The sequence below is a fragment of the Rousettus aegyptiacus genome, unplaced genomic scaffold (genome assembly GCF_014176215.1).
Source record: "Rousettus aegyptiacus isolate mRouAeg1 unplaced genomic scaffold, mRouAeg1.p scaffold_m13_p_8, whole genome shotgun sequence".
NCBI classification, from domain to species: Eukaryota; Metazoa; Chordata; class Mammalia; order Chiroptera; family Pteropodidae; genus Rousettus; species Rousettus aegyptiacus.
Genome location: NW_023416311.1, coordinates 37,296,877 through 37,315,565, shown reverse-complemented (window position 1 = coordinate 37,315,565; position 18,689 = coordinate 37,296,877).

The window sequence follows — 18,689 nt, the reverse complement described above, 5'->3', positions numbered from 1 at the left end:
TTCTGTGCTGTGTTGTTGACTCTGTTCTTGATAGGTAGAAACATGTATATTCTTGGCACCGATGAGAACAGATTCCTCTGTTAATTTTACCTGTCTCATAGTTGGGTGTATTTTTGAAAGGCTAGTTATGGTTTTATACATTTCAAACCTTGTTTCTCTTCCATTACTCTTGTTCTTCCAAGGCTGTTTATGTTGTGACCTCAGGCCCTGCAACTTTGTATCATAATACCAGGAGAGTTGGCACAACATGTGCCAGGATAGCTAGAAATAGCATAATTATCACCATCCCATAATGTAACCCACTAAATCCAAAATAACTATATGGCTAGCCCAAATTTCTCTTAGATACACAACATTCTTGAGGTCTCACTGATACCACCAGTCAAGAGGGGAAGGATGTCAGAGAAGATAGAACGGACCCAGGCAGTAGTTTTAGCAGGTTGTTGATAAAATATTTTACTTTCGAGAATTTTACCAAAATGTTCAACTTTATGACCCAGTGTCGGGCCCCTCCCAGGGCCTTGAAGTCTCCTGTGGAAGTGAGAGTCCCTCAAGGTGAAAGTTTATCACTTTCATGGTAAATCTGCCTTAGCAGACATAATGCACAGGGACTTTCTTTATTGCAGAGTTCAGTAAAGACTTAAGGCTGAGAGTTAAGTCTTGAGTAAGAGTTTAGTAAAACCAGCTCTACAAAGGCTTGGACTACAGCTTTCTACTAGTGATTGTTCAGGTGTAACACTTGGAGAATCTAGAGGAGTAAATGTTTAGCATAACACTCTTTAATATTAATACTCTAAGCAGAACATTTTTTCAAGAGAGACAATTCAAAACTGAAATAGCTAGGGGAAAAAATTCTATTTTGTCAATCTGAATAATGCCTATACAAATAGATTTGTAACGTGAAACAGAGTCTTTTACTTTGTTAATATTGAAATCTGTACGGGTGACACTGACATTTTCCAATCTGGACTCCAGAATATCGACTCTACTAGATAGATGTTAACAAGTTAATTTATTTATGTATCAAAAATATATATCTTTTACAAATGCATTTTAAAATTCTTAAAGCCCCTAATTTTTTTCATTGTAACAGTTTTGTCTCAAAATCACTAAGGAAAAGAAACAAAACTCAAATACACATGGCTTGTTTGATGAATTTTTTATACCTTAACTCAGAAAACAAAATAAAGGTGTTGAGAGGAAGAAAGGGATAGCTTCAATAATCTCTTCTTTCTTGTATGGGACAGAGTCCTCAGTGGATCAGAGGGCACGTAAGGAAGGCTGAGAGGTTCTCTGGGTCTTGTGGACAGAGAAAGGGGCAAGTGGGGCTTCTTCTTAATTCGGAATCCCAGAGTGGGCTGGGGAGCGGTCCTTTTGGTTTCTCTGTTTGTGGGGAGAGCATGAGGATGTACCCAAGGTTTTCATCTTCGCAGTCTGGTTCAGTCTTATGCACAAATTCATGTGAAGTCATCAGGCCTGATATTCAGAGTTTGGACTAGTAGTCTCAGGTGTCATTTTCCTCCTGTCTTTCTTGATATCCTCTTAGTCCATCCTCTCCTTATTCTCTGTATTCTGATCTGTAATATTATCTTGCACTGAATTAGGTTAACTTTTCTAGCATCCTTCATTACTGACATTACAGGCAATTAATAAATGTGATATTTGTATATGTTTTTTAGATAAACATATATCTATATTTTACTAAGCATTTTAATTATAATATTCATGTGTACCCTTGCCCTAGCCCTCAAGAAAGAAATAAGAGTCATTTCAAAATATCGTAGGGCATTAAAACATTGCTGTTGAGGATTACCTCCCAACCTGTGTCTATGATGCTTTATTTTTGTCATTTTAAACCAATCAAAAACTTGCATTCACTTATTAGTCAAAATGTAGCAAATATGTTTTCAACACTTAATGTCTTTTTTTATATAACATATTAAAGGCATATCTTTTTCTCCATATCTAATCCAATTTTAAAAACACAATGCCTAACGATTTTTCATATATAATGTGAGTTTGTATTCCCTTATTTAAATTTGGAAAGGTCATAATGAAACTCATGCCTACCCCCAAAATCCCAATTTCTACAAATATTACGAATATTCTTTTGAACATCTAAGTAACGCATAATCAAGTGTTTATAACACCAATTAAGTAATTATTCAATATCTAGCTATCTTTTTAGTGGTTTCTATATGGCACTGTTGAGAATAGAATCCTCTATATGATGACATATAGAACAAATATAAATACAAATTATATTTTATTTCTACATTGCAGTAAACATTAATTGCAATATAAAATTGAAAAATATGAATAAAATATATAAAGAGTGCAAATAACAGTAAATTAAAATATAAAAGGAAGTCATATTAAATTTGGTTTCTCAATTAAAACATAATTTACTGTAATAGTTTTTATTTAAGTTATAAATTTGCATTTGTATCAAACATTTGAATAATGAGAGTTTAGAATACAAAAGATAGATCTTTACACATTTATAAGCAAAAGAAGAGTGATTTCAGTTTTAGATTTTTTTCAACATAGTAGGTCTACAAGCATTTCTAAATAGATTATGAATGACTGAATACAACCTATCTAGTGACTTTATTCAGAAATACAAATTATATTTTACATTCTTTCAATAAGTCATCAGTCAAAGGTTATACTGTTGACAATAATATTCCTCTCCCATTAAAAAAACTACCAGAGGGTCCTTTCAATACATTCTTATTTTAGCTTCCTAAAAACAGTCCTTAAAACTGTAGCAATTATATTTTAAAAACTAAAAAGTACAGTAAACTAAAAAATACCATACAAATATATTAAATTATTAATGCATTATCGTATTCAGGATTCTTCACCTTAAATGTCATAAATCAATACTTATTATTTAAAAAATTGAATAAATGTAGGTACAAGTGAGGATAAAGTTTAGGTTCTTCCAATAGACATCATGTCACACCTTTTAAAGAAGGTGGCTTTAACTTTCTGATTACTTGGGATAATCCTCCTGGTTTCCTGTTCTTGCCCTGGCCAGGTTCCCCTTTCACCTACAAAGGTATCCTTGTTTGGGTGATAGGATATATGAATACACCTACTCAGAACCAAAGCCAGCTTGGCTCAGAGTGTTCTGTTTAGTTTAAGCACAAAATAGATCCTGTCTTTTAATAGCTTAGAACCTAAAGTAAATTTCTACTTCAAGTTTATCTGATTCAGCTCATATTTGATGGAATATCCTGTCATCAATGTACATTATTTTGGAAATGAGAACATTTTCTTGTTGACAAAATAATATGAATATGTGTTTTCAAAATTGATTACATAAAATAAACTTGAGCTTTCATATTTGTCCTTTCTTCCTGCTTTATGATCTTAAACAATATATGCTTAAATTTTTCAGTGTTTCAGGAGGAATTCATGATTGCCTTACCATTACCCCTATTTCCAAATGTGAATTTATTGATTGCTATGGAACCCTTTCTCTCAGAAATATTGTTAACAATGTTTCATTTCATCATTTGATTTCCTTTCTTTATTAAATTTTCTCTTAAAGCAGCACAAGAAGTATGTGTTTTGTAAAAGGAGACTTTATCACCATTCAAATGTCCTTTTAAAATAAATGACAGCATGTTTTTAATGCTCTATGATAATGCAAATCAGAATCAGCTAGAGACAAAATAGGGTAAATGAGCTCATATAAATATCAAAAAAAGTATTAAAATTTCTTTTGCAACCCTGTATTTATCATAGAATCCTATTATATGAACCACATTTTTGGATTATATGAATTACATTATGATATAGAGAGTTTGCTCTGAGAAGTTCTGGCTGTGTTATCATAATAAAATAAGGACAGGGAGCTTACGGTACTTACAATATTAGGGATACAGCATATCTCAAAAGTAGACTCAGAATTAACTTCCTCACAAGAAACATGAATTTGGTGTTTGAGAGACCAACTTGTTTTTATTTACCATAGTGAAAATGGGGATGCAGTACAGTTTTGTGGATTTCTTGCATCCATAGTCAATAGGTTTGTTTTATTTTTTAGAAGTCCTATAGTCATTGTGTGTAAATAAACAGTATCCCAACTTTCAGCAACTACAGATGTGTACTCTCAGGTTCAGAATTACAATTTTACTTGCTTATACTCATAATTGTATTCTGCCTTGTCTCGCCCACAGCCACAATCTCATTTCACTGCACCCCTAAGAGAGATTTTGATCCTAACCTATGGACCACCAATCCTGGTGGTTCTCAGACAATGCAGACCTGAGGACATGAGCAATGGACAATATAAGGAAAATTATGGTAGGTGGTCATTGATAGGAATACTGCCTATACCAAGTTAGATATGATAAAATGCAAAGCTATGCAGACCAATACTATAATAACCACTGCTTTAATAAGACTGCTTGAAACCATCTTTATTCAACATGCTATAAAGCAAATATACTATTGTTCTTTACATGGTCTATTTCCTTTAAGTGCTATGATGTTTTGGTGAATGATTGGGGCTCTGAAGTCAGCTAGAATTCATTTTAAATCTGCATGACTTTGTATAGGTTAGACTGTCTCTCTAAATCTCAGCATTTTCATATGTAATATGGATGTAATAATTATCTTATATTATTATGCAGATTTGGTGAAATGTTGACAAAGCACTTATCATAGTTCATGGCATAGTAAGTATCCCATAAATGGTAGTTATACATTACTATTTTTAGTCTTGTGCTCATACGAAATTAAAGACAAAAAAATCAAAATAGCTTAAAAACAAACAAACAAAAAACCTCTAGAACATCTAGAAAATTTCCTAGAAATACTGCTTACCAAATTTTAATTCTTTTACTTAGGCCTTTATGCGTTCAACAAAATTATTCATTGCAAATGATCAAACCCCAGCTTAAGAATATACTAAACAAGAATATATATATGACTGCAGTTACCAAACATTGTGAGTTATTTCCTGATAACCCCTCCTCACTGGGAGACTGTAGAAATGCTTAGCCCAGCAGAACTAGCTCACATCATGGTTTTCTCCATTTATCCCTCTGATAACCCTTTGTCATATACAATATCATAGGATTCTCAATTCAAATTCTAAACTCACTATTTCCACATTGTGATTTTGAAGAAGAAATCTAATATTTTTACACTTCTTCCTTTCTTATAAAATAGTACACAGCTCTTTGAAGTTGTGAAGAGAAACAAGATAATGCCTACTATGCCGTAAAGAACCAGTAAAAGTTAGCTAACTACCTGCACATCAACAGTCACTTCTTTTGGAATGGGTTTACCACTAACTACAGAGCATTCTTGGAGTCTTTGCAAGTGATGAAGGTTCAGACTTGAAGTAATTGCTTTTATTAATCATTTTCCTGAATCTGTGGAGTGTTAGAATTTTAGGAGGCTTGCTCACTTTTCAACCACTGCCTACGGCTACTCATTAGGAGGGCTGTCCTCTGTTCTGCATGCTCTTGCTCATTTTCTCTGTTCTTCATGCTCTCTGATCTGTGCTGTGTCTCTTTCTGAACTTTGCTGCCAAAGAGGATGAAGAGGGAGGGAATTTTTTTTTTCAGGTAGGAAAATAGTTGCACCTAGGTCACGTATGAGCTGAAAAATGATTCCTTGGCTATACACAGAAATCTGGAGCTACAAGTTACATCCTATGGCCGTAGTTCTGAACAACTTTTAGCTATAGCCACTTAGAAATTTGCATTTCCTATCCCATTATAAGGACTTTACAAATAGACTACTTACCTATACTGAAGGATCAAATGAGCTTCAATGACAATATATGATAGATTTTTTTTTTGTCTCAAAAAAAAAATGTCCTGATGTATAGGTATATTTATTCATTCCATGCATTCGACAAATATTTACCGAACACTTTCCATGTGCTAGAAATCATTTTAAGTGCTGGGGAATTAGCAGGGGATAGGGAGGAGATTTGTTAAGAGAGGTGTCTTAATTTTGGATAGGGTGACCAGGAGATATCATCTGAAAAAATAAGAGAGAACAAGCAAGTAGATATTTGAGGAAAGAGCATTCTTGGTAGGTAAAAAAGCAAATGCAAAGACCTGGAGCCAGCATCTGTCTTTATGTGGCTTCATGTGGGTTTAAGAAGGAAAGTATAGGAGAGAAGATTGGAAAAATAGCAGAGACAAAGACAGAATGGGTAAAGTCTCACGGGCTAGTATAAGGCCTTTGGCTTTTACTTTAGGTTATTTACAAACTCAGGTTATCTCTGCAAGATAGAAAATAAGGAGTATACATATGGAAAGGCTATGTAGACATGCAGTTATGTAGTCACATTACTGAGTGTAACTGTTAAGAGGAATTAGAAGTAGCCCTGTCAGTAGGCAGAATAGGTCTTCACCCAATTGCAAGCACGTAGGTCAAATTCTAGCTCTTCTGAGTATACGAAAGAATTGAAATCAGAATCTCAGAGGTATCTGCACTCGCATGTTCATTGCATCATTATTCACAACAGCCAAAATATGGAAACAACCAAAATGTTAATCAATGGATAACTAGACAAAGAAAGTATAGTATATACACACAATGGAGTATTATTTAGCCTTAAAAGTAAGGAAATTCTGCTATATGTAATGACATAGATGAACCTAGAGAACATTACATTAAATGAAATAAGCTGGTCACAGGAAGATAAAGACCCTATCAGGAGACTTTCAAATGGAATCTCATGGAATAGAAATGCAGATATGCATATGAGCATAGCTGGCTCCAAGGGATCTGAGCCCTTGACTGCAACTCTCCAAAAATCTTCAATGCACTGGCTATGTACTAATTGTGGTGTGAGCGAGCAGCTTCCGCCAATGAGTCTATCATGCAAAGCTTTATAAAGTAATTGACTTTAGTAAGGCCTGAAAGATAACACAGGATTTTGGCCTGAAGTGACTCCTCACTAATAGATATTGGTTGTTGAATTAATGCCATACTTAGATGCTTACTAAAGTTCATAAAGAAAGAGAGGAAAGAAAAATAATAAGTAGGGAAATGGATTTTCACTGAGTCCAAACTTCTGTATATTTTTTTCTGCAAATGATCCTGAGTGAATTTTTTTAGAATCACTTTAGATGTTTTAATTAGCTGAAAGAAAACTAGGTCAGTGTAAAATGCAAGTAATATCATATAAATGATTGTCAATCTATATTTTGATATTAACTGGAATTAATGAAGATGAGTCATTTAAATAAATGTTACCCTAATGGAAGAACTCCAACTACAATAATTATTTTTAGAGGCATAATTAAAAAAAAAAAAAAAACTATTGGAAGTGGTAGTAATTTATGTCATTATCAGTGAGATTTTAATCATTGTATCTGTAATGTGTTCTTCCTTAGTAGACGTGATTGATAAATATATGAGGATTGCTTTAACATAAAAGGAACATTTTCCTTGGTTTAATCATCTTCCATATTCTATTTTAAACAAACATGAGATATTGACACAGATAAAAGTTTCAAGCAAAAATAAGTAAAAAACAGTATTGAAATTCCTTGGTTTAAAGTACCAGTCAGATATATAGCTGTCCTTAAAATGGTAACACATTATTATAATTTCACATAGCCCAAAGCATTTGTTTGAGATTTCAAATAGTAATGAGTACATTAGTGAATTTGTATTTTACAAATTTAATCACTCTAGCAAACTGTGTTGAAATATGAAATGCCACCCCAGGCCTGGTTCTAATTTTTCTTTATTGTTGAACAAGTAAAAGTAACAGAATGGTTGGAGGAATTTAACATTAAAAGCAATGATTATAATGATTATGTATTCATTTCTGATCCTGTATCTGTGTATAAAATTAGGAGCTAGATGATATAATTTCAAAATTTTCAAATTTTTTTTCTAATAGATATTTCTTCTTCATTTCTATCTTTGGTCTTTTCCTACCCCTACTTTAAACATGTTTACATCAGTAGAAATTAAGAACTGTTGTCTTTCCATTATGTTTTCCATTGTTTTGGTATCGCAGTCTTCCTTATCCATATTGTTGGATAGTAAACACTGCATTAATAAGCGGTCAGCATTGAAAAATTGTCTAGCTTACTTGGAATTCTGATGCAGTTCTTCTGGATGCTAACAGTGTTAATCAGTACCTAGTATATGTAAAGTGTTGAGTAGATGTGTGACTCCTACCCTCACAGCTGAGACAGATAGGCAAATGTAACTTCAACATAAATGAATCGAATGTATGGGGAACAGTGGCACACACAATTGTATGAACATTGCATTATCTGTATAGGATAAAGAATACTTTATTAGGAGAGTGACATTTGAGTATTAGTCTATATAGCAGGTGCTGTGGTTCACTGCCCAGATTTTCCTTTTGGGCACCCTTTCCTCCCAGCTGCAGGGCATGTTTGCTGCTGGTATCTCACAGGTGAATTCCTTCTCAGTTAACGCCCTAGGCCAGAGGGAGCTGCCTTGTGAAAGTTTAGACCCTCTTTCTGCAGGCAACTCAGTGGTGATGGAGGGCTACAAAGTTCCACCCACTAGCCTCGGTTTGAGTATCTTTGGCAACTCAGAGTTCCTGTGGAATTGACTGGGGCTTCTGGTGCAATCGCACCACAGTTCTAATCTCTCTCTACACAATTTTCTTGTCTCACTCCCTTGTGGATATTGATTCCAGAGAACATTCTCTAATAAATCACTGGCAAACCAATCTCTATCTTAGAGTGTTTCCTGGGAAACCCAACATAGGACTGCTAGTGCCAGGAGTGAGTGGTCAACAAAGCAGACTCTAAAATGGATTCTGAAACTGGATTTCCCACTGCTTGGTTTGCATTGAGGATCTATTACTGATAGTGGATGAAGTACTTTCTATGTTTATTATGTCATATAAAGGAATTTGACTTTTTTAAAACAAGAAAATGTTTTCTAAACCCTGGAAATTGAATATTTTTTAAAACAAAAACTGAAATGAAAGGTTATATCTTCTCTCTTCTGCTCATTTTGACCATTTTAAAAATAAAACACAACACTTTCTCTTTTGCAGTCATAAGTCAACCACATCAGTCATTCATGAATAACCTGTATTTTAAGCCTAATTTTAGAGGAATTAATTACAATAGTTAAATGGGAAAACTGTCCTTTTTTTCCTGAAGTAATATAAATCAGGTTTGCTCCATTTTTATTATTGTCCCCATTCAATAATTTATTATTCCTCATCCTTTATCTTAGATATGTTAAATTTATACCTATAATTATTATATTTTCCATCCACTAAGTAGATTATTTCAACATTTTTATTGCTAAAGTTAGGTTTATCATTACGCTACATTTTTGATGGGAGAAGGACAATAAATCTAACTTAGTATGATTTAATAATTCAGTCATCTTTTGTTGGAGGTGTACTTTTCCAAGTCAATTAGCATGCTCAATTGCTTTCCTTTTTTATTATATTAATATTTACATTTCCCAATTTGTTTACTTTCTTATGATGTATACAAATAACAACATCACATATTTTAAGAACTTGCTCATAAATACGTTAAAAATTTTTTTAAATTGTAGGTTATATAACCATCTTTTTTAAAATTACTTAAAGGCTATCATGTGCCGTGGCCCAGGTGATGTTAGTGGGCAAAAGGCAATGCTTTTGAAAGACAGATCAAGCACACTTTTTTTAAAATGTGTAATTTATACATATTGGATTAAATATTGTTTTTCATATCAGTTGTCTTTTTTATATCATGTAAGCATGGTCTTGTACCAAAGGGACTAATAAAGATATAATGAAAGAAATGGAGTAGAGGGTAAGAAGGGCATTTTGCAAAAAAAAAAAAAAAAAAAAAAAGGAACTCTGACAAAAATTACTGGAGCAAGCTGTGCCGAAGCCCAGAACTGTGACATATTAAAAAAGAGAATTTCACAGAGAGTTTTTACCTGGTGCACCATTCTTTTGGGGACTAGAAAAATATGTTTCATCTGACCCTAGTTAGCTGATCATTTGAAATCTGTTTTTTTATTTTAATTTTTTTTCTTATGTTCTGTGATCTCTTTCCCACATGTATTTTTCATCTACATTTAATTCTGATCACATAATTTTAAATATAATCAATCATTATATAGTGTGGTTTTAATGAAATAGTCTATGTAAAACAAAGATCTACCAATAATGTAGGAATTTAATTTGCCAAATGTGTCTGTAGTACAATTTTAGTGTCTGCATGATACTTGAGTACAATATAATGTAGTGGAGTATGCACTCCGTAGCTAATTCATATTTTTAAAAATTTAATAGTAAAAAATAAAAAATAATAAGAAAATAAAAGTGTATAATTAAAAGTAATTATCCATCTTACCCCCAAACCCTCAAATTGTTTAGCCTCCCCAGATACATCAATAGTAAATTTATTTGTTACATTCCCTATATTCTCTATGCACATATAATCATGTATAAATTACAATTTTAGTTTTTATTTTATTCTTTTTGAACATTATCAAACTTATTTTCTAAGTGACTTTTTAGTAATATCTATTCTCTTTTATACTGTGACTATTTCTTAATTTTCTAAATAATTTTACTTTTCCTCTTATTCCTGAAATATGCCAACTTTATCCTTCTGATGGCTCCGTATATCTTCTTTGAAGCCAATTAACTATTATTAGAGCTTCTTTTTATTAGATAGGCTGTGTTGCCTATAATTGCCTTTAAAAAGAAGTTGTTTCTCCATAATTTCTTCTATTTGATATTCCTTGTGGTGTTTTTAAATTTTTCTATATTAAGTGTATTCTTTTTACTAGTATTTTCTTGTAATTTCAGTACTTTTAAATTATTACTTATCTTGGAATGAGAGAGATTATTTTTGGGCCAGCTCTCTACTTAACAATAGTACTTGAGTTTGAGCCAGGCCATTGAGCTGGAAAAATGTGTATATAGAAATTAGGTCAGTTACACAAACTCATTAACACTCTACTCTTAGGTATATCTCTGCTCAGCAATAACAGAAGATATTTTTGTCTCATAGTAGAACCCTACGTTCACATGTCTTTTGCTGATTTTTACTTCTCCTCGGTTGCCAGAAATTAAAAGTTTTGGAAATACAGTCAATGTACTTCTCTATCAGGCACAGTGACAAGAGCATTAGGCAAAGACAATGTGTCCATGATGTTCTTCATCCTACCATACTTCCTTTGTCACTCTGTGATGTCACATTAGCACAGGGACTTCCTTGCAGCCTTTATGTGCCATTTGGCCTTGCTTTTTCAAAGAAGGTATCACTGGTTTGCCCTACCAACCTTAGGGCATGCCACCTAATTTAGAGTATTCAGTGTCTTGTTTGAGATCTGAGATGGATTAAATTCTTAGTATCTTCCTTCAATTCTCCCATAATTCATTATATTTGACAGTGGTTCTTCCATAGTTTCATTAAAAATAACAGCTTATTTTTCTCTTCTTTGTTTTTATTCCACTGATTTCAGAATAAAAAGTAGAGGTAGCAATGACTTTAAACAATAACTTTTAATCAGAAAACTTTAGACTGAGTTTGTTAAAGAAGTTTCCATCAATTGCCATTACAAAGCAAACAATAGGTAATTATTTTGCATTTTATTTCTTTTAAAATTTCTTTAGAAATAACTTTTGTTGCATAGACACAAAAAAATTCTAATTGGATTATTTCTAAAATAATAACTTAATGGAAATGTTAAATCTTTTTTTAAGCATGGATATTTTGAGTTTATGATAATACAGCTTTTTTTTTTATGTAATGAAACTAATGGTGGATAGTTAGACTCTTTTTTTTTAGACTAAAGAGAACAAGGAAGAAAGACTACTAATAGGAAAGAAAAATGGCAGAATAAGTTTAGATAAGCTGCCCTGTGTGTATGTGTGTGTGTGTGTGTGTGTGTGTGTGTGTGTGTGTATACCATTTGCCAAAAAAAATTAGGAAAATATATGTGTTCTTAGAATAAATACAATATGATTTGGCTTTAACTGCTTAGTTTGTTGAGTTTGTTTTGGTTTAACTGATTTTAATGAGTCAAATAAATGTTGGATCAAGGGAATTTTTTATAAAAAGCAAATGTTTTTGATCCTCTCTTTTAGCAGTGTAATCACAAGGGTGATCTAATGATCAGAAATGATTTTTAAAATGTTACTCAGAGGACTGAGGGGTTGCTTCCCAGGATATATGATTGTATGATTCCGTGCCTGGTCTGTGTTAGAGATGAAAAGTAAGTTTCAGAGGTGTTATAACTCAGCTGGATATGTTTCCTTGAATACCGTGCTTATTTATTCAATCACCAATTGGCTTATTTCCTTTAGCTCAGAAGACAGCTCGACTTCATTCCTGCTATGCTTTCGAAGAGGTTATATTTGACCACATGTTGATGATTGTTTTGATTTTATTTTAAAATGAAAGGAACTTATGTACATATTTTAAATAGAAATATAATTTATTAATTAATTCAGAGGTCATTAAATTTGTTTATGTTCTTAAGTAACTTACATTTTATCAGTAACTTACAGTGGAATTTTTTTCTCATTTTAGAGTCCTTCTTGGTGGAAATTAGCCACATTTCTTTGTCTTGTTCCCATTTTTTTCTTCTTGGTATATTAAGTATATACCCACCGAATTTGATTCTATCTTCCACTTAGCAACCTTTTTTCTTTCTTCTTCCCATACCCAAGTTCTTTCTAATATCACTTAACCCATCCTGAGCATTAACACTACTGTTTTATCACATCTGAAATCCCCATGAAAAAATTTACATCTGTAAAAATACATGTTGCACTCCAGCCTCTGTTGTGCAGCAGATATATTTTATTTTGTAGGCATATTTTGAACCTAGGAAAATGTTAATCCCAAGAATATTACATTTAGAAAGGTCAAGACAACCACTGGGAAATTTTCTTAAAGCTGTTATTACAAACTGAAGCATACCTGGTGTTCCCTATCATTCAGATGGCATAGGGGACATTTTATCTTAAAAGTGGGCAGATGTTTTACTCATTTTGAAATGGTTATCATTTTGAAGCCTGCATTTTAGAATGGCTATAAAATCCAATAATTATAAACATTTTTGAAAACAGACTCAAATTGTGTCCTGAATTGGAATTTATCATGTAAGTACTAAAACATTAACCTATGAGCCATCTGTTTTTGTTTGTTAGTCATAAAATATTTTACCTATTAGATTAATAAGAAACTTAAATTGAATAATATAATATATTAGTATATACACGTACACATGAACACACACACATAGAATCAGAGAAATAAAACAGTTTCAGAGTCAAATTTAATTTTCAGTCACAAAAAATTAACTAACAATTTGGCCATCAATTTGCTTGACCAAATTTCTCTTTGTGGATTTTATCTTTCAGTAATTAGGTTCAACAACCATACAGTATTAAAAACTGATATCTGGATGCCTACATGAAATAAACTGTGAAATATCATTTGCCAAAATAACAGAAGTGGAAGAAGTATTTTGGAAGTTTCTACTTATTTGTAAAATAGGGGATTGTTTTGAGTGTGTGACCAACATTTTAATTTCTTTGAGAAGATATCACAAAGTATTATAACAATGTATTTTATTTGAATATGGAAGGCTAAAAAGCTTGAATTCTTATAAAAATGAATATATTTCTATGAATTCATTCACATAATGAAAATCATAGGCAACAAAAGATAGGTATATGGTGGTATGCAGGTTTAGAGACACGTCAGAAGTGTCAGCTAGGCAGCCTAGTTTACATATAGCCAGACTGGGGTGATACAGTATAGGGAGCAAGGGGCAGTATGGAGCCTTCCAAACAGTGGTCACAGACTAGAAATCAGCCAGAATTGCACTTTACTAATTCTAAGTAAGCTGGCAAAATCTGGTTATTACATAAGTGAATAATTTATGCTAGAATGTGAGAGGAAGAGAAATAACATAGAGCTTTTACTGTCTTCTAAAATCTACTTAAATGATTTGACTCTATACGCACATATAAAATGATCTTACAGTAGGAATTTTGCAGATACAGAAAGAAAATGTTGTGTAAATCATTGAAGCAATACTTTAGCAAAATTAAAAAAAATTGATAATTGAATAGATAACACTAACATGAACTTGGTAGAGGTAAGATATTGTTTTGGAACAAAATTATGACTAATTTAACCCTAAAACTATATTTTGCAAAGAGCACTTGATTTTTTAAGCAATAAATTCTCATCTTTTCTAAATCCAAGTCTGCAAAATTGTAATGGGAGTGAATCCCCAACCTACTTGAGGTTTCAGTAATACCAGAAAAACAGTTCTCTGTGAACCACATATTAAAAGCAATAGACTCTTGATGACCATGTCAGCTTCATTTATCCAGTGCAGTAGAATGATCTACTCTCAGATGGCATAGTTGCCCACTGAAATTCTTCCTGATATACTCCTCATAAGAATTATATTAATAATTCCCATAATTAATAATTTTCTGAGGGAAAAAAATCACTCTATATTTCATCTTTTTTTACAAAGAAAAAAAATGAGGTCAGAATGATAAGATAGATAATGCTTTTGCTGTCTTCTCGATAGATTTTAATCATAACACTATAAAATGTGTGTGAAATGTATAGGCTGACAGATCTATTTAGTTTCAGTTGTCATTTTCTTTCAGCTCAGGAAGAAAACAAAATTCACATTTAAGAGTCCATTTGTTTGCCTATCTCCAGATTATTATGTCTTTGCAGTGAGTGTAACATAGGGTATTAAACTTCTGGTTTTTTAATTTAATTTTATTATTAGCTTCAAGTATATAGTACATTGGTTAGACATTTATATAGTTTATAAAATTACCCCCTTAATTGTATTCAACTTCTTTGACTGCTCCACTCCTCCCTAAGAAGCAAAGGAAATAAACGTCACATTAAAGTGAAAGAAAACTGACACTCTGGAGTGGCTTTGCTTGAAGTAGATCATTGTTTAACATTATGTAAACTCTTTCAGTCACTTTTTTTTAGCTTGTTTTCCTCATCCAAAACAAATTATTAATAGTATTAGTTTCCCCTCTTTAAAAAATATGACTTTTTTTAGACCTTAAAATGGGTCCGGCGAGTAATGCATGTCAGATATATGAGAAACATTCATACTTAATTGTAAGTTATGGTTGCCATTTTCCAAGACAGACAGTTGCCTGGATCTTTATTTACAAGCACAACTCTTTATAAACCAAAATACAAATCATTGGGCCCTCACTCTTTGGAAAATATTTTCTATGATAATAAAGTAACATTAAGGAGATTTCACGAGTCTTGAGAGCTAAGGAAGCACTACTTATCTGGTTTGGCTCTCAGTTAACCATCTGTTTATGGAACAAATTGAGCAAGAAGGATGAGCAAAAACAAAATAAGCCAAATAGACAAGTAAATTAACAATGGAACAAAAACAAATCGGATACAAGACTGAAGATATTGAGCATATTGTTCTTCATGTGATTTATTCTCTTAAATAGCAGATATAGATATGACCATACTACGGTGACAAAGAAAAGTTACATATAAAACATGCCATTTTCTTTGATATTTGATCAGAGAAAATTATTATTATTATTATTATTTTTACCTAATTCTAACTGGATTTTCTCTGCCACAAATTTAAAATTTAAGAAACAAAACTAAGGGGAAGATTTAATGTTTTATCTAAGTAGAGGATTTCTTTTTTGAAGTATGGCTTACTTAAATCGAGATGATTCATTAAACAGCCTGTTACACCTATGTGTAACTATGTACTACTGTTTCTAGTAGTAAGCATCTAGGATTTAGTATTTAAAGAACTGGCAAAGCTAACATTGATACTTTTTAAAAGAGGGTTATATAGCAGTCTCTAGAGTACTATACTATATCTATGATATCAGCCATCAAAAGCCATAAAATATTCAGAAACAATTAGAGTCTACAATAAAATCTATTTTGTTTTGTTTAAATGGCGAAGGAGAGATTTAATCAAACTATTTGTACCTTGTTGAAACTTATCTCTTTTTTTTTCTCACTGCTTTTAACTTTTTTTTCTCATACATAGTATATTATATTGCCAAAAATTGAAAAATTTGGGAATGTAGAAATAGAAATAAAAACACGATTGAGATTTTTGTTCAAATTGTGTTCTACCAATACCTTTATTAGAGAATTGAGAAAAAAAGTTATTTAATTGTGAAACATTTCATCTTGCTATTTCATAGGCATATTTCCTTCTTTTTTAGAAACACATTAACATTAATCTTTAAGCTCTCACATGACTTGAATATTGATTTAAGTAATACATTGGAAATTACTGTATGATATGTTGATACATCGAACATCTTCATTATACATTAGGTAAACTAACAATGCTTATGGTCATTTTTGTGTAATTTTGGTAGTGTTTGTATTGAAACATTGAAAACCAGAAAAAAGAATAAAGCATAACATCTAAATTAATCAAATAGCCACTAGATACTATGTTATTTTTCTAGGACTTCCATAACAATGCTCCACAGACTGGATGGCTTAAACAAGAGATAGTAGGTATTTTCTCATAGTTCTTGGGGCTAAAAATCTGAAATAAAGATTTTGGCTTGTTTGGTTTAAGACCTTTCTCATTGGTGTTTGTAGATTCCCTTCTTCCTATATCTTCACACTGTCTTCCTTCAGTGCATATCTGTGCCCTAATCTCCTCTTCTTATAAAGACATCCGTTTTATTGGATTAGGGCCTAATTTTTCATTTTAAAGAGCTTATCTTTTAAAAAAAATTACTATCTTAAAGACCTTGTCTCCAACATAGTCACATTATGAAGTACTGGGGTCAGGACTTCACCATATAAATTTTAGAGGATTCAATTCACTCCAAAATGAGTACAATTATATATTTTATAAAAAATAATTTAAAATGTGAAGATTATTTTGGAAATTATACATAGAATATATTAAGGGTCTAAGACATTTCAGAGTTATCAGAATAAGTGCTTTATCTTTAAAACATCATTATTCAAATATATTGTTTTATGTTATCATTAGGGATTGGGTTAGAAATTATGTAAATAATAAATTTATTTGTGGATACAGAAAGTTCAGTTAACTATTTAGAAAATAGCATAATTGGTATGTATTCATCTCCTGTTTAAAAGTGTATTTTTTATATTTACATGTTTTTTTTGAGCAAAATATTAGTGTAGGGTTTTATATCACTAATATATAACTATTACATAATAAATAAATAAATATATATGGTATATAATATGTAACAACATAAAAACCTCAACATCTAGTTAAGTTGCTCTAGCATTTGGTACCAGAATTCTAAAGTACTAAAACTGACTTCTATGCCCTACACAGGAAATAATCACAATGAGTTTTGTTTTTTCAGCATGTAAAATCTGGTTTGAGACTCAAGTAAGTTAACGGACATTTCTGTCTTCAGATCACAGAAAGTGACATTGTCAGTATTTTAATTGTAATACTTTATTATTATTTTTTCTTTGACTTTTTTATTTAAAAAGTTTTGAAATGACATTGATTAATAAAATCAAATAAGTTTCAGCTGTACGGTTCAACAGTATGTCCTATATATAATGCATTGTATGTTTACCACCCAAAGTTAGAATTGACTTTTAATGATTTAATACCTTCAATTTTTTAAATTGTAGTATCTAAAGTAGAATATGTCCAAGTCCTTGACCAATCAGTCATTCTAGTTGCTGGAATGAAATGCAACCTATTGTTGTGAGTGAGGTAATCTGCAAAATTAAATTATTTCCTCTGCCAAAATTATAGGTGAAAAATTCAAGGGTATAACCGTCAAACTACTATATTAGATTATATAAATTTAAAGAAATTTTTTATAGTTTATTAGGCTCTATTATTATTCTTGAAACTCAACTATTGAAAACCTCTATACTTCTAAATTAAAGAAAAATAATGCTAAATGGAAAAGATTATTAGAATATAACATTAGAAATTATTATATTTGACTTATGTAAGTGGACTGTCTTCATTAGAATATGATCTTAATAGAATATTGTAGAAAAATAAATCTTAAAAAAAATTTTTAAATGAATTTTCTCAACCTGTCATATATGTTTTATATTTTGAGGTTACATAGTTTGTGGTACAGATAAGAATATGCAGCATCTGTATGATATTGCAGAATCCAGATGAAATTAAAAATAGAAATTCTAGATATAATAGATTTATATATTATTTTTAATATGTCAATATAATATACACTATTTTGCTGCCTACTCATTCATTTCATCGTATATATGAGCACTCCTAATGTCATTGATTTTCTCTACATTAACTTATTTCATATTTCACATTCTATCTTGACACAATTTTATTATATAGTATACAATAATTTATGTATGTAGCCTCATATTACTCATATTACTCATATTGAGTAAGTTTTTTTCATTATTTGTATAATATACACTAATGCATGAGAACTTCAAGGCATTTTTTGACTATTTTCTTAAGATTAATTCCTAGAATTAGAAGTTGTAGAATAAAAAGAATGTATATCTTTAAACTTTTGATTCATGGAGTCAAGTTTCTCTTCAGAAAGGCTATAGTTGTTGACAAATCATTCACAGAAGTCTATGAGGATACCCACTTCCCTACACACCTTCTAAAACTGTATATTATTGATATTTTGTTTCCAGTCAGAGAATCGGATAATGATATATCTTGCC